This window comes from Sapajus apella, unplaced genomic scaffold (genome assembly GCF_009761245.1).
Source record: "Sapajus apella isolate SASKATOON/1434 unplaced genomic scaffold, GSC_monkey_1.0 scaffold83, whole genome shotgun sequence".
Lineage (NCBI taxonomy): Eukaryota > Metazoa > Chordata > Mammalia > Primates > Cebidae > Sapajus > Sapajus apella.
The window spans coordinates 335,154-362,612 of NW_022437023.1; the positions used below are offsets into that span (position 1 = coordinate 335,154).

The 27,459-nt window shown below is 39.4% G+C and overlaps 1 long non-coding RNA gene and 1 pseudogene across 1 annotated transcript; one reads left to right on the forward strand and one right to left on the reverse strand.

Moving 5' to 3' along the window:
* Window positions 1-6,587: 6,587 nt before the first annotated feature.
* LOC116533557 lies at window positions 6,588-12,449 on the reverse strand (annotated as a pseudogene).
* Window positions 12,450-22,313: 9,864 nt separating this feature from the next.
* LOC116533582 lies at window positions 22,314-27,207 on the forward strand. The gene is made up of 2 exons (XR_004261358.1): window positions 22,314-25,692; window positions 26,802-27,207. It is a non-coding gene; the product is annotated as an uncharacterized LOC116533582 (long non-coding RNA).
* Window positions 27,208-27,459: the final 252 nt, after the last annotated feature.

Genomic DNA, 27,459 nt, shown 5'->3' on the forward strand with positions numbered 1-27,459 from the left:
AAGAAAGAAAGAAAGAAAGAAAGAAAGAAAGAAAGAAAGAAAGAAAGAAAGAAAGAAAGAAAGAAAGAAAAAGAAAGAAAGAAAGAAAGAAAGAGAAAGAAAGAAGACACTCAAAAAAAAAAAAAAATGGACAAAGCTTCAGGGACCCATGGGGCTATAACAAAAGATTTAATGTTCATGTACTGAGTCCCAAAATGAGAGGAAAAAGAGAGTGAAGTTGAAAAAATTATCAAATAAATATGGCTGAAAACTTCCCAAATTTGGTGGAAGACATAAACCTAGAGATTTAAGAAGGCAAGTGAACCCCAAACAGGACAAATCTAAAGAAAGCCACACTAAAACCAGAGTCATAACTAAAATTTAAAGACAAAAAAACTTGAAAGCAGCAAGAGATAAATGACATCTAACAGGTTAAAAAAAAAAAATGACTGAGCAGAATTTTCACCAGAAACGTGTATACCAGAAGGAGGTAGCACATTTTTCCAGTGCTGAAAGAAAAAAAAAATTGTCAACTTAGAACACTTTATCAACAAAAATATCCAGGAAAATTAAGACAAACACAGATGAGGGAAAACTAACTTAATCTGTCACTAACAAGTCTACCCTAAAAAATAAAAATTAAAAATAAAATTTAAAAAAGTTAAATTAAGGACAGTTGGAACATCAGGAAGAAAGAACATGGCAAGAAAAAATGTGGGTTAAAAAAATGGACTTTCCTTCTCTTGAGTGATCTAAATTATGGGATGTAAGAAAAACTTGTAATACTGTATCATATGGTTATAAATGTATACAGAGAATATATTACAGGCAATTATAAATGAGGGAGGGTAAACAAACATAAAGGGAGAAGAAATTTCAATGCATCACTCAGACTGATAATTAATGACAATAGACAAGTTATGTAAATAAATGTAATACCTAGAACAATCACTAAAACAGCTAAACAAAGTAGTACACACACGTACACACACATAACTATAGATAAATAAGCCAGAATTTTAAACTGGTTTAGAAAGCAATGAAAAAGAAAACAAAGAAATGAAAAACAGAGAGAATAAACAGAAAACAAAAAATAAAATATCAGACTTAACACTGGACATAACAATATTATATGAAATATAAATGGCCTAAATACATCAATTATAAGAGACAGAGCTTGGCAGAGTGGTTTTTAAAATATGACACAATTATTTGCTATTTATGATAAACTCACTTCAAATATAATAATATAGGCGGTTCATAAGTCAAAGGATAGAAAAACATATAACATCCAAAAAATAATAAAGAAAGAAAGGATGGCTATATTAATATCAAATAAATTCAGAACAAAGAAAACTACTAGAAATGAATAAGGACACTATATAATGATAAAAGGGTCAATCTACCAAAAAGACATAGCAGTCTTAAATATGTATGCACCAAACAACAGGGCTGCAAATTACATAAAACAGAAACTGATAGAACTGAAAATGGGCAAATCAACAATGATAGTTGAAGACTTCAATAGTTTTCTCTCAATAATTGATCAGACAAAAATTCAGAAAAAATATAAAATTAAACAACATCAACCAATAAGATCTAATCAACACTTATAGAACACGCCACCTAACAACAGAAGATACATTCTTTTTTTTTTTTTTCTTTGCTTTTAGTAGATTCCATGAGATTTTCTCCCCTGCCTTTTAAGTTCAGAGGTACATGTGCAGGTCTGTTACATTGGTAAACTTGTGTCATGGGGGTTTATTGTACAAAGTATTTCATTATCCAGGAATGAAGTCTAGTACTCATTAGTTATTTTTCCTCATCCTCTTCCTCCTGTCAACCTTCACCCTCCAATAGGCCCCAGTATGTGTTTTTCCTGTATATGTGTCCATGTGTTCCATCATTTAGCTGCCACTTATAAGTGAGAACATGCAGTATTTGGTTTTCTGTTCCTGCATTAGTTTGCCAAGGGTACTGGCCTCCAGCTCCATCCATGTCCCTACAAAGGACAGGATCTCATTCTTCTTATGGCTGCATAGTATTCCATGGCAGAATACACTTTTTTTTTTTTTTTTTTTTTTTTTGAGACAGAGTTTCACCCTTATTGCCCAGGCTGGAGTGCAATGGCGAGATTTCGGCTCACTGCAACATCTGCCTTCAGGATTCAAGCGATTCTCCTGCCACAGCCTCTCGAGTAGGTGAGATTACAGCCACATGCCACCAAGCCCAGCTAATTTTTGTATTTTTAGTAGAGACAAGGTTTCACCATGTTGATCAGGCTGGTTTTGAACTCCAGTCCTAAGGTGATCCACAAGCTTCAGCCTCCCAAAGTGCTGGGATTACAAGGGTGACCCACTGTGCCCAGCCAGAATATACATTTTTTAAGTGCCCAGAGAATATATGCCAAGATAGACGATATCTCAGACAATAAAACAAACACCAACAAATTTTTGCAATAAAATCATACAGAAAGTGTTCTCCTACCACAATGGAACCAAACCAGAAATCAACAACAGAAAAATAGCAGGAAAATCTCTAAACATTTGGAGACAAAACAACACACTTAGAAATACATGGGTCAAGGAGGAGGTCTCAAGGAAATTTTTTAAAAATACACACAATAAACACAACTAAACAAAAATGAAAATATACCGTATCAGTATTTGTGGGATACAGTTATATTAGTTATGATAAGTAAATTTATTTTAAGTTCAGGGGTACATGTGCAGGATGTGCAAGTTTGTTACATAGGTAAACATGTGCCATAGTGGTTTGCTGCACATATCAACCCATCACCTAATTATTAAGCCAAGTATGCATCAGCTATTTTTTCTGATGCTCTTCCTGCTCCCACCCCCACTCCAGACAGACCCCAGTGTGTTGTTTTTCCCTCCCTGTGTCCATGTGTTCTCATTGTTCAGCTCCCACCTATAAGTGAAAACTTGTGGTGTTTGGTTTTCTGTTCCTACATTAGTTTGATGGGGATGTGGCTTCCAGCTCCATCCATGTTCCTGCAAAGAACATTATCTCATTCCTTTTAATGGCTGTATAGTATTCCATGGTGTATATGTACATTTTCTTTATCCAGTCTATCATTGATGGGCAGGTGGGTTGATTCCATGTCTTAGTTATTGTGAATAGTGCTGCAGTGAACATATGCATGCATGGATCATTACAATAGAGTGATTTGTATTCCTTTGGGTATACACCCAGTAATGGGATTGCTAGTCAAATGGATTTTCTGGTTCTGGATCTTTGAGGAGTTGCCACACTGTCTTCCACAATGGTTGAACTAATTTACATTCCACCAACAGTGTAAAAGTGTTTCTATTTCTCTGCAACCTTGTTAGCATCTGTTGTTTCTTGAGTTTTTAATAATCGCCATTCTGACTGTCATGAGATGGCATTTCATTGTGGCTTTGATTTGCATTTGAGAAGTAAACTTAAAGCACTACATGTATACATTGGAAAAGAGGAAAAGTCTCAAACCAATAATCTATGCTCTTACCTCAAGAATTTAGAAAAAGAACAGCAAAATAAAAAGCAAGCAGAACAATGAAACTGAAAACAGAACAACAAAAGTAAAAACAAAAAAAAATCAATGAAGCAAACAGCTAGCTCTTTGAAAGATTAACAAAACCGGCAAACCACTAGCAAGACTCGCAAAGAAAAAAAGAAGACAGAAGATAGAAATTACCAACATCAGAGATGAAGTGGGATACCATCAAAGATTCTACAGACATCAAAAGGATAATAAAATAATTATATGAACAATTCTACATAAATGTGACATTCAAATTAAATAGAGGCCAGGCACGGTGGCTCACGCCTATAATCCCCGCACTTTGGGAGGCCAAGGCGCGCGGATCACGAGGTCAAGAGATCGAGACCATCCTGGTCAATGTGGTGAAACCCCGTCTCTACTAAAATACAAAAAAAAAAATAATCTTTAAAAAGAAAAAAAAAAAATTAGCTGGGCATGGTGGCGCGCGCTTGTAGTCTCAGCTACTTGGGAGGCTGAGCCAGGAGAATTGCCTGAACCCAGGAGGTGGAGGTTGTGGTGAGCCGAGATTGCGCCATTGCACTCCAGCCTGGGTAACAAGAGGAGCGAAACTCCGTCTCAAAAAAAAAAAAAAAAAAAGATAAATTAAATAGATCGTTTCTCAAAAAATATAAAGTGCCACAACTCACTAAATCTAAAATAATTAATTCAAAAATTTCTACACCTATAAGGAAATTGAATTCATAATTTTAAAACTCACAAAAAAGAAATATTTAGGGACAAATAGTATCAACGAAGAATTCTACCAGAGGCTGAAAGAAGGATTAACACCAATAAATCATCTCTTCAAGAAAACAGAAGCAGAGGAAGTATTTCCCAGTTTATTTTATAAAGCTAGAATTACCCCAATTTCAAAACCAAGCAATGACAATGGGAGGAAAACTGTAGACCAACATTCCTCATGATGCGGCAATCTTAACAAAACATTGGCAAATAGAATTTACCAATATATAAAAAGAATTATATACAATAACTACATGAGAGTTATTCCAGGGATGCAAAGCTGGTTAGATATTCATAAATGATAAATGCAATCCATCACATTACAGGCTGAAGAGAAAAATTTACTTGTTCATATCAATTGATGAAGAAAAAGTATTTAACCTACTTCAACACCCATTCATAACTTTTTTAATCTCAGAAATATAGGAATAGAGGAGATCTTTTTTTTACTTGATAAAGATCATCTACAAAAACCTCATGGCTAACATACTTGATTGTGAAAGATTGAATAGTTTCTACCTAAAATCAGGAACAAGGCAAGAATATCCACTCTCACCACTCTTATTCACAGTGTTGGAAGTTCTAGACAGTGCAATAGGCATGAGAAAGGAAATAAACAGTTCCCATTTGTAAGTGACATGATTGTTTATGTAGAAAATCACAAGGAATCTACAGAAAAGCTTCTAGAATATTTGATTTCAGCAAACTAACAGAATACAAGATAAACAAACCAATATGAATTGTATTTCTACATACTTACAATGAACAGGTGATACCAAAAGTATAAATATATTATTTACAATTATTCAAAGACATGAAACACTTATGTGTAAAACTAACAAAACGTGCAAGACTTGCATGCTAAAAACTATGTAATGCTGATGAATGATATCAAAGATCTATTTAGTCTCTAACTATATGGAGAGAAATACTGTTCATGGATTGGAAGATTCAACACAATAAATACATCAATTCTCCCCAAATTGATATACAAGTTTAACACAATTCCTACCAAAATCTTTGCAAGGTTTCTTGATTATAGGCAGGATTATTCTAAAATTTACATGGAAAGGCAAAGGAACTAGGATATCTAACACACTCCTTTTTGTATTGTTTTATTGTAGTACGTATAGTGTATACTAACATAAAGAAAAAACTGTAAACAAAATGAAAGTCATAGGGAAAATGGCATCTTGCTTTAATCTTCAACTTAGAGTTACCCTTAACAATCCATTTATATCATTATGTCAAATTTTAGTCATCGCTGCAGAATTTTAGACAAATGAAAACGGACAAGGTAACACCAAAGAGTTAAGCACAGAAAGTGATATTGATTTAAAAGTTGAAAGTAAAATCTACCTTCGCTAGAAATAAACATTCAGATCCGTCTCTAGAGGAAAATCTAACTTGAATCATAATGGTTCATATTTTGACTTGTTCATACCATATCAATTAGCAACTTATGACTTGAAAATACTTTTTCCCAGCTGCACTTGACTACCTAAAATCCCACTGAGCATGCTATTCAGCATGTCTTATGCCTATTTCTACTTTCTAAAAACCAGAAAATGAGTTTGCTTGTGATTTAAATTTCAAAAAATAGTTTGTAGAAAACACAGAAAGAATCAACTGTTTAAAGTCTTACCCTTTTCTTCACTCTACAACAGCTACTTCTACCAAAAAAAAAAAAAAAAATAGTATGTGGATACTTTCTAGGAACTCAAAAATGAGAAAATCAAAATCAGAGGGTGCATGAATACATGTGCACACATATGTACAGACTTAATATCTCTCTCTCTCTCTCTCTCTTTTTTTTTTTTTTTTTTGCGATGGAGTCTCCTTCTGTCCCCCAGGCTGAAGTGCAATGGCATGGTCTCGGCTCACTGTAACCTCCACCTCCCAGGTTCAAGCAATTCTCCTTCCTCAGCTTTCCAAATAGCTGGGATTACAGGCGCCCACCATCACACCTGGCTATTTTTGTATTTTTAGTAGAGACGGGGTTTCACCCTCTTGGCCAGGCTGGTGTTGAACTCCTGACCTCATGATCTGCCCGCCTCAGCTTCCCAAAGTACTGGGATTACAGGCGTGAGTGACCGTGCCCAACCTTTACAGACTTAATCTCTACATCCACCAAAACAGATTTAAACAGGTAATCTCAACTTTCTAAATTCAGAAAGCAAAAAAAGAAAAAAAAAAAGTTTGTTTCTAAATCAGTGGTATTACTAGCTGAAATGTTTAGTAGAATACTTTACCTATAGTTCAGCAGTGCTTTGATTGTATCCCATTTAAGAAATCAAAATAATAAGCACATTCTTCTAACAGCAAAGAATTCCCCCACTTTTTATTTATTTTGACGTACTGATACTTCCATAAACTTGCAAGTGAAAGATAAACTGTTCAATAAAAGCCTTCTTATATATATAATACACAGACATTATTTTAGAAGTCTGTTCATATAACAGATTACTTTGGTACTAACAAAAATTGTATACAATTCATATGGCTAGAAATGAGCCACCACTAAACTAAGATACACAGGGCTTTCCTGCACTTCATTTCAGGAAAAAATTCCAAGTAATTCTTACCATGTTAGAAGAATAAAGTACATTTGTCATAGCATACATTATCATATTCCCTTAAAGCAACGACTATTTAAAGTTTTTAAATTAAACAATGTCCATGCTTGCTTCTGTCTGTACATTCGACAATAATCATATCATGGGTTACATACAATTCTCTCCTCGTGCCAAAAAAAAAAAAAAAAAAAACCCTCAAAAACAAAACCCTCAGTCCAGTCAGTTGTTTTCTTAAGTGTAATTAAGACAAACAAACTAATAATAGTAATTTAATTAGCAAGCTGTAAATCAGAGAAGTATAGAAATTCAGCAGTTAAACTGTATTTCCTTCCTATAGTACTGCTGTTAATCTATTTTCTTCATGTATTAGAATTAATAGGCATAAAGAGTTCCTAATAATGTGACAATCTTAATCCTTTTAAAGGTAAAGGATTGTGTGCATATGCGTGGAAAGGGGTAGGAAATAAAAGCAGAAGGTTAAGACAGGTATTTAAAGGGAGTGCCGAAATAAACTACAGCAGAATATTTATTATTTTTAAAAATGCTCTGTAGTCTGCCCAGTGTATCAAAAACATAAATAAAAAAAAAAAAAAAAAAAAGGAGACATTAGTGCAAGTTTAACCTGATAGTATGTAGAGGGGAAAAAAGCTAGTTTAGATGAGAAAAAGCTCAGAACTTTCCTTGTAGATACAAAGAAGCTCAACAGGAATTTTAAAGGTAGTAGGCCAGAAAATGCAACAGACTTAGAATCCTTTTCAATTAAACAGACAAATCAAGTTGAAGGCAAGTGGTAAAATACTATTCAGCCTGAATGTTTATCAGTCCATATATCCTGTTGTTCAATTGGCTTTTGATTTAAAACGACAACAACAAATCAAGAAACTTTGTAAGAGCTACCACCATATTTAGAGTGATGAAAATAAATTAGTGCCCCCCCAAAGATATTGCTTAACCTCTCATGCACAAAACTATACACTATCTTATACAAATTTGCCAGTGTTTTTACAAAAGTAGTGCAGTTTTGGACTGTTGATATTACACTGTATTTGTGGTAAAGTACTAGGCACAAGAATATATATATATCTCAACTAGGCATTTTCAGTCTAGTCAGTCTCAAAGGTTATCATTTAATTCTTGGCAGTATATAATAACTGGTATGCATTTTGGTGCTTAAGTCATGAATTGTGGGGAACAAGAAGCAATAGATTATAGCAACAGGGTTTATATCTAACAAACAATTGCAGTGTTGAACAAATCTCTTCTATGAACTTCGTGATTTGTTTTGCTGTTGGTCACTTGCAGTAGATCCTTCATTTGATTCTTCCATATTCATGCTTTCTCCACCCGGAGTCTCTAACATTGCTTCATTTTCGTCATCATCATGTAGTTCTTTTGAAGTTAATTGTCTGGCTAGTTTGATATTGAGTCCTTCACTGTAGTGAAGCTTCCTTTTCATTTCAAATTGTCGCTTTTTTCTCTCGTTCTTCAGGTGAGAGGTCACTATCCTCCTCTCCACGGCTTTCTTGTTCCTGAATCCGGTATTTTGGCTCCAAGCCTTCAGCAGCAGCTAATTTCTTAGCTAAGATGCTTGGTGCCATGGCGTCAGTGGTTTCTGTACCACTACATGCACCTTCACCATCACCCAACATACTATGGTAAGGAGAGCTTGGTTCATCTATTTTCATTAAACCGTCTTTGCTGGATGATATGTCGCCAGGATGTTCATTTCATCCCACTTCTGGGATTTTTTGCTCAGTTCCCCGTCGACATTCCCGCGGGCTGTTCGATCGATGCTACCATAGAGGAAGTCGTAGAGGTTTTGTTCTTCAGGATCCCGGTGATGGGCGGCTGCGAGGCCGTCGAGGCTGCCCTTGCCCGGCGCTCAGGCTGTCAGCTCAGGGTAGCTGCTTGGCGTGGGGTCTGCGAAGAGAAGGGTCGGCACTGGCTGAGGCCCGCAGGCAGCTGCGGAGCCCTCTCGGGGCAAAAGTGGCCGCCTGCTGCCTCTGCAAGACTACCGGAGCGTTCTGGGGGCTCCTCGCGCACACTTAGACGCTGGCACTTGACCCGCTCGCGGGAGGACGCCGGCCTAGAGCTCCAGGGCGGGAGCAACGCCGATGCCTAAAACATTCTTGAAAAAAAAGAATAAAGTGATTGAAAATCAGTCTGCCCTATTTCAAGTCTTGTTATATGGCTACAGTAATCATGACTGACTATGGCAGAGGAATGGGCACACAAATCAGTGGAACAAAATTGAGAACCCAGAAAAAGATCCACACAGTCTACTCAAATGATTTTTGAAAAACGTGCAAAAGGAAGTCAATGGAAGAAAAATCCCTTTTTAACAAATGGTGAATTGAACAATGGTGAAATGGAACAACTGGGCATCCATAGGCAAGACAATAAAATAAAAATGAACCTTGACCTAAGTCTCACACCTCATGCAAAAGTTAATTCAAAGTGAATTGGATTGCTTGAGTCCAGGACTTCAAGACCAGCCTGGGTAAGATAGCAAGACCCTGTCTATTAAAAAAAAAATAAAAAATGAAAAATTAGCTTGGTGTGGTGGCTTCTGCCTGTAGTCCCAGCTAATTGGGATGTTGCAGCAGGAGAATGGCTTGAGCCCAGGAGTTTGAGGCTGCCATGGACTGTGATAGCACCACTGTACTCTAGTCTGGGCAGCAGAGCAAGACTGTCTCAAAAAAAAGCAAAAAAAAATTGTCAGAGAAATGCAATACCTTAACCTTTATCAGATATGATTAATCAATTAATTAAAATAAATAAACAAAATAGATTATGGAGTAAATGTAATGCATAAAACTTAAAAAAAAAAGGAGAAAATCTTTGAGATATAAGGCTGGGCAAAGAATTGTTAAGTTTCACATCAAAAGCATGATCTATAAAAGGAAAAACTGATAAATTAGACTTCATTGAAAGGTAAAACTGTTGTGCTGTCAAGAGCTGTTAAGAGGGCGAAAAAATTAGCTACACAGTAGGAGAAAATATTAGCAAACCATATATTGAACAAAGGACTAGTATCTAGAATATATAAAGAATTCCAAAACTCAACAACAACAAAAAAAAAAAACACTAAAAATTTCAGTTAGAAAATAGGCAAAAGACTGAGGGTGATATTTCACTAAGGAGGCTATAAAGATGGCAAATTAGCACATGAAAAGTTGTTCAACATCATTAATCATTAGGGAAATGCAAACTAAAACCACAATGAGATATCACTCCACACCTATCAGGATGGCTAAAATAAAAATAGTGACAATGCTAAATGCTGGCAAGGCGCTCTGGAAAATGATCTGGCCGTTTCTTATAAACAACAAAACAAAACCAACAACAACAACAATAACAAAACCCAAGAACTAAGTATACCATTATTATCCTGCCCAGCAACTGCACTCTTGGGTATTTAGCCCCAAGAAATGAAAAGTGGCACACACAAACACACACACAATGCCTTCACACAAAACCTCGTATGCAAATCTTTGTCTACTTACTCATTCTAGTAAAAAAATAACCCAGATATCCTTTAACAGGTAAGTGGTTAAACCAACTATTGTACATTTATACCATGAAATACTACTCAGCAATAAAAAAGAATAATTGAAAAAAAAATTGAAAAAAATAAAAATAAAAAATAAATAAAAAATAAAAAAGAATAATTGATACACACAACCTGGATCAATCCCCAGAGAGTTATACTGAGTGAAAAATGCCAGTCCCAAAAGGTTACATGCTGCAGTGAGCTGTGATCATGTCACTTCACTCCAGCCTGAGCAGCAGAGCAAGACCCCACCTCTAAAAATAAACAAACAAAGATGGATTACAGAGTACATGTAAAGTGTAAAATAAAACTGTTAACATTTTAGAAAATTAGGAGAAAATCTTTGAGATGTCAGGCTAGGCAAAGAATTCTTAGGCTTGACATCAAAAGCACAATCCATTTGTATAACATTTGTATAACAAGCTTGAAATGACAAAAGTACAGAAATAGAGAAAAAAATTCATGGTTGCCAGTGATTAAGGAGGTGGTGGGGATTGGAAGGAGGTGAACTTACCATAAAAGGGAAAGATAAGGGATACTGGGAGTGACAGAAATACTGTCGTGATTGTAATATTGACATTAATACAAATGTCAATATCCTGGTTGCAATATTGTACTGAAGTGTTATAAGATGTTACCATGGGGGAAGCTGGATAAAGGGTAAAAGGTTCTGTCTGTATTATTTCTTACAACTACATGTCAGTCTCTAATTAGCTCAAAATAAAAAGTTTAATTTAAAAAACATGTATGAGGGTGTGCATGCTTTTTCAAAATATATTTAGGAAGTTCATGAGTGGAAAGTTTGAGTGAATATAAATTATATCTGGAATTCTGTTTTGCAAATTAGCCTGGGAAATGTAGCCTGACTCAGGTGTGAATCACTTCTACAACACTGTTCTCAGCTCTGCTGTTGCTCACTGCTAATATTGAAGCCAGGTATCTCTTGAGTTGCAGGGCAACCAAAATCCCATGATCCAATGTTGCTCTCACTCACCTTGGCCTTTGAGAGAGAAAATAGATGAAGGAGGACTTTCCCTTTGCCCCATTTTCCTTTGTTACAGGCTCAACTGTGTCCTCCTATCAATTCATAATGTTGAGGTCCTAAATCCAGTACCTCAGAATGTGAAATGTTTTCAGAGTTAGAGTCTTTAAAGTGATAATTAAGTTAAAATGAGGTTATAAAGTAAGTCCTAATATAGCTAGTGTCCATATAAGAAGAGATTAGGACATTCATACACGGGGAGCAGTCCATACGAAGATGCAGGGAGAAGACAGTCATCCACCAGCCAAGGAGAGAGACCTCAGAAGAAACCAACCCTGCTGACACCTTGATCTCATATTCTCTCCAGAGCCACGAGGCAGTAAGTTTATTTGTTTAAGCCATTCAGTGTGTGGTATTTCTTATGGCAGCCTTAGCAAACTAACACATCCTCCTATATTTGGACCTAGGCCTGTCCTTGATTAGGGGAATGTGAAAATAAGACTGTTGTTAGGTTTTGTTTTGTTTTGTTTTGTTTTTTTGAGATGGGGTTTCACTCTTGCTGCCTAGGCTGGCATGCAATGGTGCGATCTCGGCTCACCGCAACCTCCACCTCCCAGGTTCAAGCAATTCTCCTGCCTCAGCCTCCCGAGTAGCTGGGATTACACACATGTGTCACTATGCCCGTAAATTTTTGTACTTTTAGTAGACATGGGGTTTCTCCATGTATGAAGCAGGAATGGCGAGGAACAAACCTCTCCAACACTGAACTGAGGAAGGAAGAGGCTTTTTATTTGGCCGGGAGCTGTGGGGGCTACAGCCTTATTCACTGAGCTCTCCAAGCTGCAGCTTCTCTCACCTTTTATAGGCTTACAATGCTAAAGGGGAAACTGAGGCAGAACTATGTCATTGTCCATTTGCTGGACATCCAACCTTACTACCTTTTGGCTTTATTGATTTGCTAATTCATACGCAGCGCGTGCGGGAACGGCAGGGGAGGGGGCTTACAGAGACGAGGCAAAGCCAACAAGCTGTTTGTTGGCAGAGGCGTTTCCGGGAGGGATCCTGGTCCATGGAGAAGTGGGGGGATGAACAAGTGCAGGGCTCCAGCCGGCAGGGATAACATTCATTTGCAGCTCTGTCAAGTTAACAGTTAGCAGAGACACTGGGAACTAAAAAGGGAGTTATTTTCCTAGTTCTTTGATATTTTATTTCGTTTTTTTCCTTCTTCGCCCTCCTTCCCATCTGGAAGTGGGGAAGGGAGGAGGTGAAATAGAAGGAGGTGAGGGGGTCTCCCTTCTCAGTAGAGATGGGGTTTCTCCATGTTGGTCAGGTTAGTCTCCAACTCCTGACCTGAGGTGATCCACCTGCCTCAGCCTTCCAATGTGCTGGTATTATTATAGGTGTGAGCCACTGCGCCTGGCCACTGTTGTTAAGGTTTTAACAAGACTTTATGAAGGCTTGGGCAAAATTGAAAAAAAAAAAAAAGACAATAGGAAATTCTTCAATTCTGATCACAGATATTATAGATCTAAGAGATCACAGGCTCCAGCCCATCTAAGGGTTCTCCATCTAGAAACAGACCTGGTATGGCTGATACTACTAACACCTGCCATGTTCCTTGGGCCGTACCACTGCAGTGCACACTGGCTGGACATTTGCATCTTCCCTGAAGGCTTCATCGAAGCCAAGAAGGGCCACTCTGCCCAACTCACAGAAGACTAGAAGGGCCAAAGAGTTCACATGTCAGGCAGCAGCCTTCAGTCAATGACCAATGGGAATTGATATACAATTGCCAAACTCCCTCCTTCCATGGCTAGGTTAACTCTGAAGCAGGTGCTTTCCCAGAATTTCCCCAGGGGATTAAGTTCCAGTCATTCACCTTTTGTTGACTGTTTTCCCTTCCCCATCTAACTTTCACTCCGCTGCTATTGAAGTTTCATGCACCTCCAAAATAAATTACGTTCACTCATGTCCTTATGTCAGGGACTGCTTCTGTAATAAACCAAACTAAGACACTCCTGGCTGGCTTCTAATTTGCTTCACAGCAGTAAAAGTCAATTTTTCTCTGCATTACCCAAGAGAAAACCTAGCCATGACCTCATCATGGTGCTTGGATCCCCAGAACCCTGTCTCAGGTGAAACCCTGATTCTTTCCTTTCCTCCTCAAGATCTTTCCTTACACAGCATGTATAACCATCCATTCAATTGAGTACTAAGCAAAGAGATTTTAGAAACTGTTAGAAATATTTTTATTTTGTTCAAATTTTTAATATTTCATAGACCAGAAACAGCAAACTCTCTTTGATCCCACCCTTGTATGCCCAAATATCTGAGTTGGAGGAGTCACTGACCCTCTGTCACACAGTTTAACTGGATTACAGGATGCAAACCCCCAAACCAGTTCCTGACGCTCTTTCTTTCTTCAGCCTGTGGATTCCTATCACTTCCATGGCAGGAAAATTGGCTCTAACATTATCCAGAGTCCTTCCCAAATCTATTATTTATGGCACAAGTGCTGATTTCAGATATCTAATAATCTAAGGTTTTTCATCTCCAAAGACCTTTATTTCATTTTGCCTCTACCATGGTTTTCTATTATATTTTATTTATTTATTTTTGAGAAAGGATCTCACTCTTTCACCCAGGCTGGAGTACAGGACCCGAGCACGGCTCACTGTATCACCAACCTCTTGTGCCCAAGCCATTCTCCTGCCTCAGCCTGCTGAGTAGCTGAAATCACAAGTGAGCGAGCTAGTGCCGCCATGCCTGGCTAATTTTTTTTTTTTTTTTTTTTTAAGAGACTGAGTCTCATCATGTTGTCCAGGTTGGTGTTGAACTCCTGAGTTCAAGCAATCTTCCTGCCTCAGCCTCCCAAGTGGTTAAAGGCGTGTAACCATCACGCCTGGCCTACCATGGTTTTCCAATGCAAAATTTTAAATGAAAAATCTTAATCTTTTGGTCATTGCTGTCTTGCTGTGGTTTCCCACAGCATGAGGAGAAATGAATTATCTGCCTCTATTGTAGAAAGACACCTGAGGAAAACAATCTTCAGTTGATGTCTCAGGATTTCTCCTGCCATATACCTGAAATGTGTAAAAGCACACGAAATATCCTAGCATAACACAAACCACACAGTTACCTTTGGGACCTAGAATGGAATGTGGAGGAGGGAGAGACAAAGGAAACCTTTTACTCCAAACCCTTCTGTGTGGTTTGAACCTTTCATAACAAGAGTGAATCCAGACATTTGCTGTGAAATTTTCTCATTTAGACTAATCATTTAGACTGATTAGAAGAAACAGAACTTAAATGAATTTCCACCAGGGGGTGGTAGAGAATCACAACCCATACCACAGTCTGAAACTGAAGGGCAAAATTGAATAGTCTCAAGTTCAGAATCACATGCTGCTATCCATTTGCAGTTATAAATCTTTATTAACTAGTTCAGTGTGAGATCTAATTTCTTCACAAATGCCAAAAAATATATAATATGCTATTTTGAGCAACGCTTTTCAGATTATGTTCTCATACAGCCTTTTACAGCCCTTTCCAGCTTTTGTATAAACTGGCCTGAGATGTACCACTACTGAAATTGAATGACAGGGATCCATTGGGGTTGGAATCAACACACTAACTGATTTAGGAGATTAGAAGATGATAGATAGATAGACAGACAGACAGATACACACACACACATTCCTCTCCTTGAGTCCCCCTGGGTAAGCTGAGGCATGAGTACTCTGAAGGAATACCAACCATGAGTGAGCTGCAGCATCCTTACTTAATCTCCAGACTTAACATTTGCTGTACTATAGAGAGAGAAATGAATTCCGAACTGAATTCCCTCCTTAACCTCCAACATGCCTGGCCATTCTGCATAAATGGCAATATGCCTCTCAGCAGTTTCTTTACCCATGCCTTTTACTATATCCCATCCCCAATTGAATCCTATCTCTGACCTGGCCAATAGGTGTGAGACCCAGATATTCTTACCTGGGAGATTCTATTTCTTTTTTCCAGAGGCCAGAGGTGGTTTCTGGTAACCACCTGTATTATTTTGCATGGGCTTCTTAAAATGTGTGGCCAGACTCACCTCACTGTGCCTAGGTGCCAATATGGCCTCTCAGCTTTATTCCCCTTGCAATCCAAAATCTGCCAGAACTGGACAGCAGTTTTATCCTTGAATTAAACCCTGGTTCATGATGTTTGCTTCTCACCCTCCTACCAGCTGTGCCTTATTTTTCTTTGATTCTATTACAGAAAAGACAAGTCAGACGACCGCATTGCTGGGCAGAGTTCCAAGTAAACTGCGTTGGGAATCCTTGGTATTTTAACAACGGCTTCCTGCTCCCCTTGTGACTAATGGGCAACACAGGCCTGTTTATGAGTTCAAGTCTCTGTCCTGGATCACTTAATTTTAATTGTTCTGTTATTTCATTTCAATCCTGGTATTTTTCTCACTGTTCATTTTCAAATTTGGTGTCCAACCTATTCCTGTGTGCTTTCCTCAATCCCTAAACCAAGCACTCCCTGGCTTGCTCACTTTCCCACTTGGGCACCCTGGATCCCAGCCAGAGGTGGCCCTTACCATTTGGCCCCTCCCTCAGTGCCCTTGGAACTCTTTGGCTCCTAACCGCTCTTGCTGAAGGTCTTCCTTTTTACTCCATGATCTTCATGGCTGAGGTTGCTTCATTACTTCCGGAGGGAAATCTTGCTGCTTTCTGTAAACATTATTTTGTCATGGCATATTTATGTGGAAACTGTGCCATTTATTTTCCTACTTATTCTGAATTAATTAAGCATTCCTGGACCAGATATTAGTGGAAGACTTCTGCTGTATGGGGGCGGGATGATGGGGTAGTGAGAGAAGACATGGGCAATAGTAACCTCCCAGGTTTTACAACTGAAGGACTCATCCTTTATTGCTACCACAGTGAACTTTATCTTAAAATATGCTGCATCTGTGTCTTTTCCAACTTTGGGAATCTAACCTATTTCAGCAAGGACCCTACCACAGTGTTAGAGCTCCATGCATTCCAGAGGGATCCTTTGTGATCTGCCACCTTGAAAACTCCAAAACAATGTCTGCTCCCCCAATATCTGAGCCTTCTTCTGCTTCCCCTAGCATCTGGGCCTCACTGTAGCTCAGGCCAACTGCCAGCAGCTCCAACCTAGCCTGGCGTCTACTCTTAGAGAGAGCATATTTTTGGCCCTTTCCAAGGTCCCTCACCACTAGTTTCCTCCACACTTCATCTGTTGCCACAGCAACATTTTGGCTTCCTGTGCCCAGTTCTGCTGCTCTCCGTTGCTTTAAGCACAAATGACATGCAATTTGGGATATAACCATACTTTTTGTTTCGTAGTTTCACTAAAAATTAAGTTCTTGAGTGGTTTTCTTTTTCATTCTCTTTGCTGTACTATATAGTTACAGAGAAATGAATTCTGAACTGAATTCCCTCCATATTCCTAGCAAAAACATAACTCCCTTGAATTGCAATTTTGATTTCCTTTTCAACCCAAAAATTAGTGGGATGTTTCTAAGTTTCCAAGTGGATGCTTTCTTGTTAGTATTGTTTTGGTGAGGTTTTGTTTTTGTGTTTTAATTTTATTTTAGTTTTGTTTTTCTATGTATGTATTTTATAATGGTGAGAGAATACAGACTGTGTAGTTTCTAATTTCTACCATTTAATTTTACTTTGTGATTTAATGCCTTATATTTGGAAAAATATGTATTCACTATTTGTTGAGTATACAATTTTATAAATATTTGATAACTTAAGACCACTATTTGCTTTAGTAAAATATATTTATATTGTTTTAAAATTTAATATGACAGTTTAGTTTAAAAGTATGCTAAAAGCTCTTAAATGTGTCAATTTATCCTTCCCAACAAAGCACATTTTTTCCCTAAATTTTGAAAACTTGTTTAGGATATAAAGGCTTATAACTTATGGGCAGTTAGTGAATTGTACATTTTAGCATAATAAAGTATCCTTCCGTGACACTGAAAAATGTCTTCACCATTTATTCTACTTTGCTCAGTATTAATATTTGCAATGGTTTGAATGTGTCCCCAAAAAGCATATGGCGGAAACGTAATCTTCAATGCGACGGTGTTAGGAGGTGAGGCCTAATGAGAGGTGTTTAGGTCACAAGGACTCCACCCTCATAAATGAATTCATGCCAATTACAAAAGGGCTGAAAGCCTGTGAATTCAACTTCTTGTACTTGGGCTCTCTCCTCTCTCTCTGACTCTCTCTCTCTTTCTCTCTCCCTCCTTCTGTGTTGTTTTTATCCCTCTTGCCTTCCACCATAGTATGAGACAGCCAAAAGATTTTTGCAAGATGCAGGCCTCTCAACCTCGGACTTCCTAGCCTCTAGGACTGTGATAAATCAATCTCTGTTCTTTACAAATTACCCAGTCTTGGATACTGTTATAGCAGCACCAAATGGAGTCAATCAGTGTTTTTATCTATAATTTTTCTTAGTATTTGCCTGAGTTTATCATCGTCCATTGGTTTATTTTAATCATTTTGGTGTCATTTTGTTGTATATCTTTTAGTTTTTGTTTTTTGTTTGTTTGTTTTTGTTTTGAGACAGGGTCTCATCCTGCCGCTTACACTGGAGTGCAGTGGTGTGACTATGGCTCACTGCAACCTCAACCTTCCAGGCTCAAGTGATCCTTGCACCTCAGTTTCCTGAGTAGCTGGGACTACAGGCATGCACAATCACACCCAGCTAATTTTTTTATTTTTGTAGAGACGGGGTCTCACTATGCTACCCAGGCTGATCTCAAACTCCTGGGCTCAAGTGATCCTCCGTCCTTGGCCTCCCAAAGTGCTGGGATTACAGGTATGAGCCATTGCAACCAGCACTTTTTGAATAGCAAATAACAGCTGAGATAGATACACACACACACACACACACACACACATCTTTACTGAGAAGCAGAAAAATTTAGATTTAATGCAATGATATAAATGGGGATTACAAATGCATATATATCTGGATCATTTCTGCCATATTTTTACATGTACCATGCTTTTTCACTTTTTAGTCTCTGTCTCAATAAATTTCATCAAATTGTCTTTGTTACTTCTGTCCCTGTACAAATGATTTCTTACACATCTTTTTCCTTTTCTTATTTCTCATGAATCCAGTTTTTGAAATATTTTTTTACAAATAAATAATGCATATGATGCATATCTTCAAGAATTTTAAACATCCATTTTTTCCCGCCAGTCACATGAAGAAATAGAACATTACCCTTAACATTAAAGTTTCCTGTGTTTGTCTTCTCTTAGAATCTCCCTTCCTCTCTGCAAAATGCAACTATTATTCCACATTTGGAGTTGATAATTATCTTGCTTTTCATCATAGTAAATATTGTCTTTGCTTCCGACAACAAATTAACATCATAATTAATATCACGATGTATTTTTGTTACTTGTTTGCTTCATTCAATAATGTGATTTTAAGAATTATATAAGTTAATTATTGTATCTGTATTCCACTGATTTCAATGTTGCATAGAAATCCACATTATGCTAAAATTTGTGCATCAGTTTACCTGCCAATGGACACTGGGTTGTTCTGAGCTTTTTGCAACTACAAAAGATGCTCTCATGACTTTTCCTGCACATTGCTCTTGGTGCCTTATTCCATAATTTCCCTAAGGTGCATATATATACCTAAGAGTAGAACAGCTATGCTTTAAGATACGCTAAGCTTCAACTCTACAAAATACCAATTTTTTTCCCAAGTAGATTATTTCAGTTTGAAGTCCACCATCAGAGTATGAGTTCCCCTCACTCTATATCCTCAGTGATTTTTGATAATGTTAGACCTTTCGATGTTTGTCTAGTGATTTTAAAATGTTATTTCAAGGACTGTTCTAATTCACAATCCTCTGATAACTATTGTGAGCGAGCTTAACTTTTGTATATTTATTGGTCATTTATATATCCCTTTTTGTGAACTGCCCTTTCACATCTTTTGATCATTTTCCTATGGGGCTTTTCTTAGATGTTCTGGATTTTGATCCTATATAAATTATATGTGATACAAATAAAGTAAGTTTCTGGCTTTTTTTTCTTTAGAGTATATTTTGATAAACAAAAGTTTCCAATTTTAATGTGGTCAAATTTATTTACCTTTTTATATTTTTGTTTTTAAATTTTGTATGTGTGTCTTTTTAATAATTATTTTTCAGCCTTTAAGTCATATAAATATTTCTTCCACATTTTCATTTTAAAAGTTTTACAGTTTTGCCTTCAATATGTCAGTCTTCAGTTCATCTGGAATTTATTATGCATGATGTATATGTATTCATTAATCCAGTGTCATAAATTCAAACTTACTGAATTATACATCCTTTACCCACTAGTCTTTAATAACCATTCTTCATATACAAGGGGTCCTGATACTCTTTCCATTCTATTCTATCGGCCCAGTTGTCTACTCCCCCTGCCACCAATAATAGCACATGGTCTTAAATCCAGTGGTGCATATAATATCTTCTCATGTAGTCAGGAAATTCCCCAACTTCCTTTTTATTTTCAATGGTATTTTGGCTCTTCTTGAACTTTGTTCCTTCATTTTAATATCATTGTGTCTAATTCTATAAAACATTTTGTTGAAATTTTTATAGAAATAGCATGAAGCTACAGATCATATTGGGGAAAACTGGCATTTTTATGATATTGATGCCTCCTGACCATGAATATATCTCTCCATCTGTGCAATACTTCTTCAACTTCTTTTAATGATTTTAATTTTCCCCACTAAGATCTTGCATGCCTTTCCTTTTTGAGAATTTATTCCTGATTACAGTGGACCCTTCAACACGCAAGGGTTAGTGATGCTGACCACCTGTGCAGTCAAAAATCTGCATATAATTTTGACTCTTCCAAAACTTTATGAATAGCCTACTGTTGACCAGAAGTCTTACCAATAACATAAACAGTTGTTTAACATGTACTTTATATTTTTATGTGTTATATACTGCACTCTTACAATTAAGTAAGCTAGAGAAAAGGAAATGTTGGCCAGGTGCAGTGGCCCATGGCTTAATTCCAGCACTTTGGGAGGCTGAGACAGGAGAATTGCTTGAGACCAGGAGTTCAAGACCAGCTTCAGCAACATGGCGAGAAACATTATTTTCTTTGCAAAAAAATAATAATAAAGAAAATATATTTACTATTCATTAAGTGGAAGTGGAGCATCATAATGGTCTTCACCCTCATATCTTCATGGTGAGCATGCCTAGGAGGAGGAAAGGGAGGAGGGGTTGGTCTCACTGTCTTAAGGGTGGCAGAGGCAGAAGAAAATCCGTATATAAGTGGACCTGCACAGTTGAAGCCCATGTTGTTCAAAGGTCAACTGTACTGGAAGTTTGTTATATTTTATTAACTATTTAATCACATTTTTACTTTTTTGTTTTTATAGAAAATGCAATTGATTTACATATTTAGCCAACCACTGTGCCAAACTCTTAAATCTTATGTTTTAAATTATTTTTCTCTGTAGATAATTTATCATCTATGAATAATGAAAGTTTGCTTTATTTCATTCCTGTTCTTCCAACTTTTTTTTTTTTTTTTGGTCTGTTGTTAAAAGCCCCCATCCCATGCTTAAGTAATAAGTAATCTCAATATTATATTCCAACTCATATAATAAAATTTGACTTCCTAAAAGGGCCTGCTTCTTTTTAATTCAATGTCAATACTGGAATTTCGGTTCTTAGCCTTGAAACACTGGTGAAAAAATCCTCAGCAAGATAAGAAGGAAAAAAATGTTCTCCTCTGCTCCTAAAGCTGGGGAGAACAATAAATGAAAACTGTCATCATAAATTATTATTTCTAACAATTTTTCAGACCTCTAGATGTCAAATATTTTGGACAAGACCTAACAAAATGACCCTTAATGCTGTAAAACTTCTGTACTTTTGACAACTCATCTTTCTTAATAATTTAGTTCTCTGGTGATAATGTTTGAGTTTTAAATCTCTGCCTTCAAAAAGGTAACGTGATTTGTGAATTTTCTCTGTCAAATCAGAAAAATCTCATCCCATACATGCATAGAATAAAATGGCTCTACTGAACTTTTTATTAATCAAAGAGCCCGAGAGATGGTTGAATGGCTGAACCAAGCAAGGAGTGGAGACTTGGGGAGGGTAATTCCTTGCTAGGCCTTAAAAGGAGCCCACAAGATGGAAAAGGAAAAAAAAAAAAAAGCCAAATAAGATGAACCTCTATTTAGGCCTCAATGGGAGCCTGCTTGATTCTGATCTTTCTTTAGCTGGCTTAAAATTTTGTTCTTAAAGAATTATTTTTACTCAAAATCAAGAACTATTAGAAAATAACAAAATTATGGAGTTTTATTTTGTTGTTGATTTCCACCTCTCTTTCTCTACATATGATATATATATAAAACCTTCCAGTACACATGCACACACACAAAAACATATTTAACAGAAACAAAGTTTTCATGAAACTATAGTTACTCTGATTGCCTGTGATGCAGGCACGTATTTTCAATTCTATTTTATTATAAAATAAAATAAAATAAAATAAAAACGAGATTAACCCGGCCAACATGGTGAAACCCCGTCTCTACAAAAAAATACAAAAATTATCCAGGTGTGGTGGCGAGCAACTGAAGATCCAGCTCCTCAGGAGGCTGAGGCACGAAAATCGCTTGAACCTGGGAAGTGGAGGTTACAGTGAGCCGAGATCGCACCACTGCACTCCAGCCTGGGCAACAGAATAAGACCCTGTCTCAAAAAAAGAAAAGAAAGAAAAGAAAAAAAAATCCAGTGTATCCCTACTTTGGTTTTCAGGGTCTTAGATGAGGTTTGCAGGTAGACTTAGAGCCTTAGGAGCGCAGCCAGTGCTGTGGATTCCCACATCCACATGACCTGCGGTTTCAGCTTATAAGGGACAGATGATGTCCCTCATTTCTACCTACCAATGGAGAAGATTCCAGGGCTGGTCAAGATTCTTATTTACCAAGTCAGTTGCAGTGGGCTTAAGTAAGTTCTCAGATAAGGCTGTGGGGGCCTGCAGGACCAGATATCCCGACCAAAAGCCCCCTTCCCACTCCTTCACTCGCCTACCGCAGAGATGCACGGGTGGGAGTGGGGAACTGAGGCGAGAAGCAGCAGGTGGGGCGGGATTGAGAGAAGAGAAACTATCCTACAGTAAAAGCTCGAGCTGTTGCTCCTTCCCACTTCTTCCGCGCCCCCTCTTCCCCCTCTCCTGCTTTCCTGGTCCAACCCTCTTATGCTCCTAACACCAGCACCTCCTTTACTTCCAGCTGACAAGTAATTGTCGGCGTAGCCGCCCCCCTGGGGCATGGAGGAGCGGAAAGGCGAGAAGGAGCCAGGGCTAGAGTCCTGGACGGTGGCAGTCAGGTCGCGGGGCCCCAGCAGTCTGGACTCTCTGGGACTCTCTCTTCCGGGTGTTTCTCTGGCGCCGCGCGGGAGAAGACGGAGCCTGGGAGCTGGGCCTGGAGGAGCGGGAAGTGCAGTACCGGAACCGCGGCCTTGAGACCAGGAACACGCAGACCCGCCAGGGCCAGTTTCTACTTCGACCAGCGCAAGTGCGCGACGACCAAGCGCCGACCACCTCGGGCTGCCGCGGAGACCCCCCCCATAAAGGACTCGCGAGCGCAGGCCCCCTAGGGGAGGGCGTTAAGCAGGCGGGGCCTGCGGCGTCCCTCCCGCCTCCACGACGCGGAGCCCTGATTGACGTTCAGCCAGGTCAATCATGGCCTCAGCGTCTGAGGCGGGCGGAGCTGGAGCGCCCCGGGCACGCCCGCGGGGGCGGGTCCCAAGTATGTAATCTCTCAGCGCGCCGGGGCAGGCGGCCGCTCACCTGAGGGCTCCTTCGTGTTAGCGCTTCCCGCCCCCCGCACTGAAACGTCGGCACCTGGGCCTGGACAGAGGCAGAGACTGGGACTCAAAACCCCAAGGGGAGGTGCCTAATGTGCCGAGTCCCGGAACGCCTGCCTGGAAGAAGAGTTCCGGCGGCTCCCCGAACACTTGGAGAAAGCGCTCGGATGCAGTTGCAGGGTGAGATTTGGGACGGTGATTGTGTCTCCCAGAAGGCGCCCAGCCTGGGTGGTGAAGGAAGGATACAGACCTCTAGATTCCCCTCTCGTTGGGGTGGGGTGGGAGACAGCAGTGAGAGTAGTTCTTGTCCCTGGCGCTCCTCAGGGCCGGCGGGTGGAGGAGAGGGAAGGGGAGGGAGAGGGGTCTGCCCGGGCCCTCAGACCCTTTGCTTTGTGAGAGATGTATGTACTCTGAGTATCCCTGCTCTGGAGGCATCATTAAAGAATCCATGTTCTTGGGGAGGGTCTCAGGAGAGCACTCTGGGTGATATCCTTATTCTTCCTGTTTTCACTGTGTTTGTTTGGGTATAACTTGTTCCCTTTAACCGGAGGTGGCCTTGGTGTCCGGCAGCCGTTTTCTCTGCCAGGCACCACCCTCTGGGCCTCACGTCTTCATCCCTCAAGTCCGCTGCCTCTAAGCTGCTACTTGAACCTGGTCTGTTTCTACCTCTGCTGGACCAGAAGTTTGCATGAACACCCCACCCCATCCTGCAAGACCAGCGCTTCCAACCGAACGCGCTCTCCTCTGAACCTCGAACCTGCTTGGAAATCTGAGTATTTCCTCTATGCCTAGTTGGACATCGATGTTTGGATTTCACATCTCCCAACTCTGTTGGGTATTAAGTCATTTCTCAGCTTGGTTACATGTGCCTCCATTGAGTGGACCATATCTCCGGAATTTCTCCTGACCCTCCCTGTACACTCCTCCAGTCTTCTCTCTTTTTTTTCTCCAAACCACCCTCCCCCACCAGAAGTGACTTTACCCCTGCGCCACCTTTTCTGGCCTGGAGCACCAAGGAGCCGTGCCACTCCCAGTGCCAGAGGTGGAAGAGGAATGAGGTTTGAAATGTGGGGAATCAGAAGCTAATTTGTGGGAAATTCTTCCACTCCTCAGGCGTGTAAATATGTGTTGGAGACTCTCATAAATATATATTCAGAAATGCAGCATATACAATGATGACCGTGTATTCATTTTTTATGGGAATCAACAATTCAGAATGATCAAAAATCCCTGTATGTAGAGGACAAGAATCTATAGAAATATCATACATTGTGAACACAATTGTGAGTGAAATCCCATGTTTCATGCATCCCAACAGTCCCAAAGTGAGGTGTACAAGATTCAGACCCAATGTATCTGTCTATGCTCTAGCTGTACGAGCTGTTACCTCAATCTTGATGAAGTTACTCTGGAAGTCTGGGCTCTTGATTTTTGCCTGTCACTGATCACTTGGCTATAGGAAAGGAGACCTAAATCCAGAACTTAAATTTATGAACACCAGGTCTGTGGCACTAGACCTCAGAAGTAGGTGGCTATTGGTTGATCCCCTCTGGAGTGAGGCAGAGATACCTATGCCATATGCAACACAGAGGGCTGCCTGAGCCCTCAGCCTGAGGTAGAGTAAGGAGGGAGAGGTAGAGAGGGGCTTTCTTCTCAGACCAGGGAAATCAGAAGCTATCAGATGCCTTCAGTAGGACCAGGGATCCAATGCAAAGGGGATCGTAAGTCATCTCCCTGCTTCTCTGTAGTCACCACGGACATAATTGCTAGCCTCCCCTTCCTTGGTGCTCTGGTTAGTAGAGTGAAGTTGAGATAAAATATAGGTGAAAAAACTGAGCAGAAAGGGAGTGAGGATACAGGGCCTCTTCAGTTTGCCTTATGGGTTTCTCACTCTAAATAGATGAGCACAATATTCTGGCACTGTCACATTAGGGCCAGAGTTGGTAGCTCACAGATATACGATAGAGGATGGAAGGAGTATGCCTCTCAGGCAGGCAAGTCTAGCCTGGTAGACAGAGGGTGTGGCTGAAAAGTCACTGCCTACAAGACCAGTGCATGCAAGTGAGTCCCTGCTGCTGCTTGGGTTAGAGGAGGTGAGGCAGGAGGCTGATGAAAACTCACAGACTGGTGGTCAGTCTGAGAAGCAGTCAAAATGGAGAACTGCAAATTTAGCAGCACAGGTTTTCCAGGAGTCTCAGTGCCCAATGTCAGGTCTACCAGGCATGGCCAGCCCCTGTGGTCTCAGCCCCAGGAGCCTGGTCTGGATGTGGATCCCCTCTGCTTATTCACAGGGGCCTGAGAAGCCGAGCCAGAAACCTGGATAGTGACCAGAAAGTCACTCAGACACCTGAGAAATGCTCCCCTTATATCCAAGAGATCCCGGTGTGTAGAAGACATGAATCTGCAGGAATATCACATACAGTGAGCAAACTCTTCTTACATTTACTGATCTCTCTTTTTAGATTTACCAAATTTTTCACCAGTAACTCAATGGAGGGAAACTAGGTCCTAGACTCCATTAAAAAAAAAAAAATCTCTTTAGGTGAGCATGATGCATGTATAAATGATACTATGCAGTAGTATGATTGGATAGTCAAAGGAATATCTAACCCAAGTGTAAATAAGGAGTAAATTTGGAGTCAGAGGAAGTTGGTCATTGTAGGAAAGTCAATGCTGTAAGAAAGATTTCTTGGAATGTGAATGTCTAATGTGAGGCATTTATGCCTCTTTTCCTCCATGTTTCTAGTTTCTGCCTTGGATTTGGCCTTTATTGTTTATCCTGCTTCAAGTGTAAGACTAATTGTTGATTCGAGGACCCGCAACTTCTACTTCTACCATGGCCTTACACAGATTATTTTCTCTTAGCTCATTTTATTTTCACTGGTAGTAAAAGAGGACACTATCTCATCTTCAAGTAAATTAGGGGGAGGGGTTCAAACTATGAGGGAAAAGAAAAACTGGTTCTTCTGCTGGAGGGAAGAGTTGCTGAAAATTAAAGGACAACCTACTGAACTGAAGAGAGCTTTGGGGTTTGGTAATTTGGGGTGTGAGGTGGGCCTTCAAGAATGCCATGGACACCGGGCTCACCATGGACACCAGGCGCAGTGGCTCACGCCTGTAATCAGAGCACTTTGGGAGGCTGAGGCGGGCAGATCACCTAAGGTCGGGAGTTTGAGACCAGCCTGACCAACAGGGAGAAACCTTGTCTCTACTAAAAATACAAAATGAGCCAGGAGTGATGGCATATGCCTGTAATCCCAGCAACTTGGGAGGTTGAGGCAGGAGAATTGAGAATTGCTTGAACCCAGGAGGTGGAGGTTGCAGTGAGCCGAGATAAGTGCCATTGCACTCCAGCCTAGGCAACAGGAGTGAAATTCCATCTCAAAAAAAAAAAAAAAGTATGGGCTTCAAGACTAGTGTGTCTCTCCCTTAGTATTTTCTTCCTCAGTTTGAGAGGACTTCTTGGTAAGGAACTAAAAGAAATGTCCACTCCATCATGTCTCTGCTGACACCTAGCTTTTCTTCTCCAGTTGTAAGTCCACGTTCCTATTGGGGTAACACAGGAAAGAAGAATAGCTCGATGGTCTTCCCTTCACATCTCTTTTACAAGGATTGTGAAATGTTGGACGCCTCCTCTCATAGACTTAGGTAGACCTAAAATTGTCAACATGTGTCCAAATAGTTGCGAAAAATATATAATTTCCAACATATTTCCCATATTAACACTTCAAAATAAAACTGTTAATCACTAGTATGTTCAATTTAATCTAAATCCCATAATGTTTTGACACCCATTATTTAAAAATATACAAACAATCTCTTTCTTAATGGTTGGAAATTTTACATTGCTCTTTTGTTCCCCCTTTGAATTCATATTTTTATTCTACTCTCCCTGTAGATTTTTTTTTTTTTTTTTTTTTGGCATGCTCAACCCTGGCAGCATCCTAATGTAATTTTTTCCTTGTTCTTGGAAATACTATATTGAGCTACCTATCATGCTTCTTTGCAGCAAAATATGTTCTTATACTGAATTTTTAATTTATTGTTCTAAGTGTTTAAAAAGTTATATGGGCTGGATGCAGGGCCCACACCTGTAATCCTAGCACTTTATGAGGCTGAAACAGGAGGATTACTTGAGCCCAGGAGTTCAAGACCAGCCTAGGCAACAGAGGGAAAACTCATCTCTAT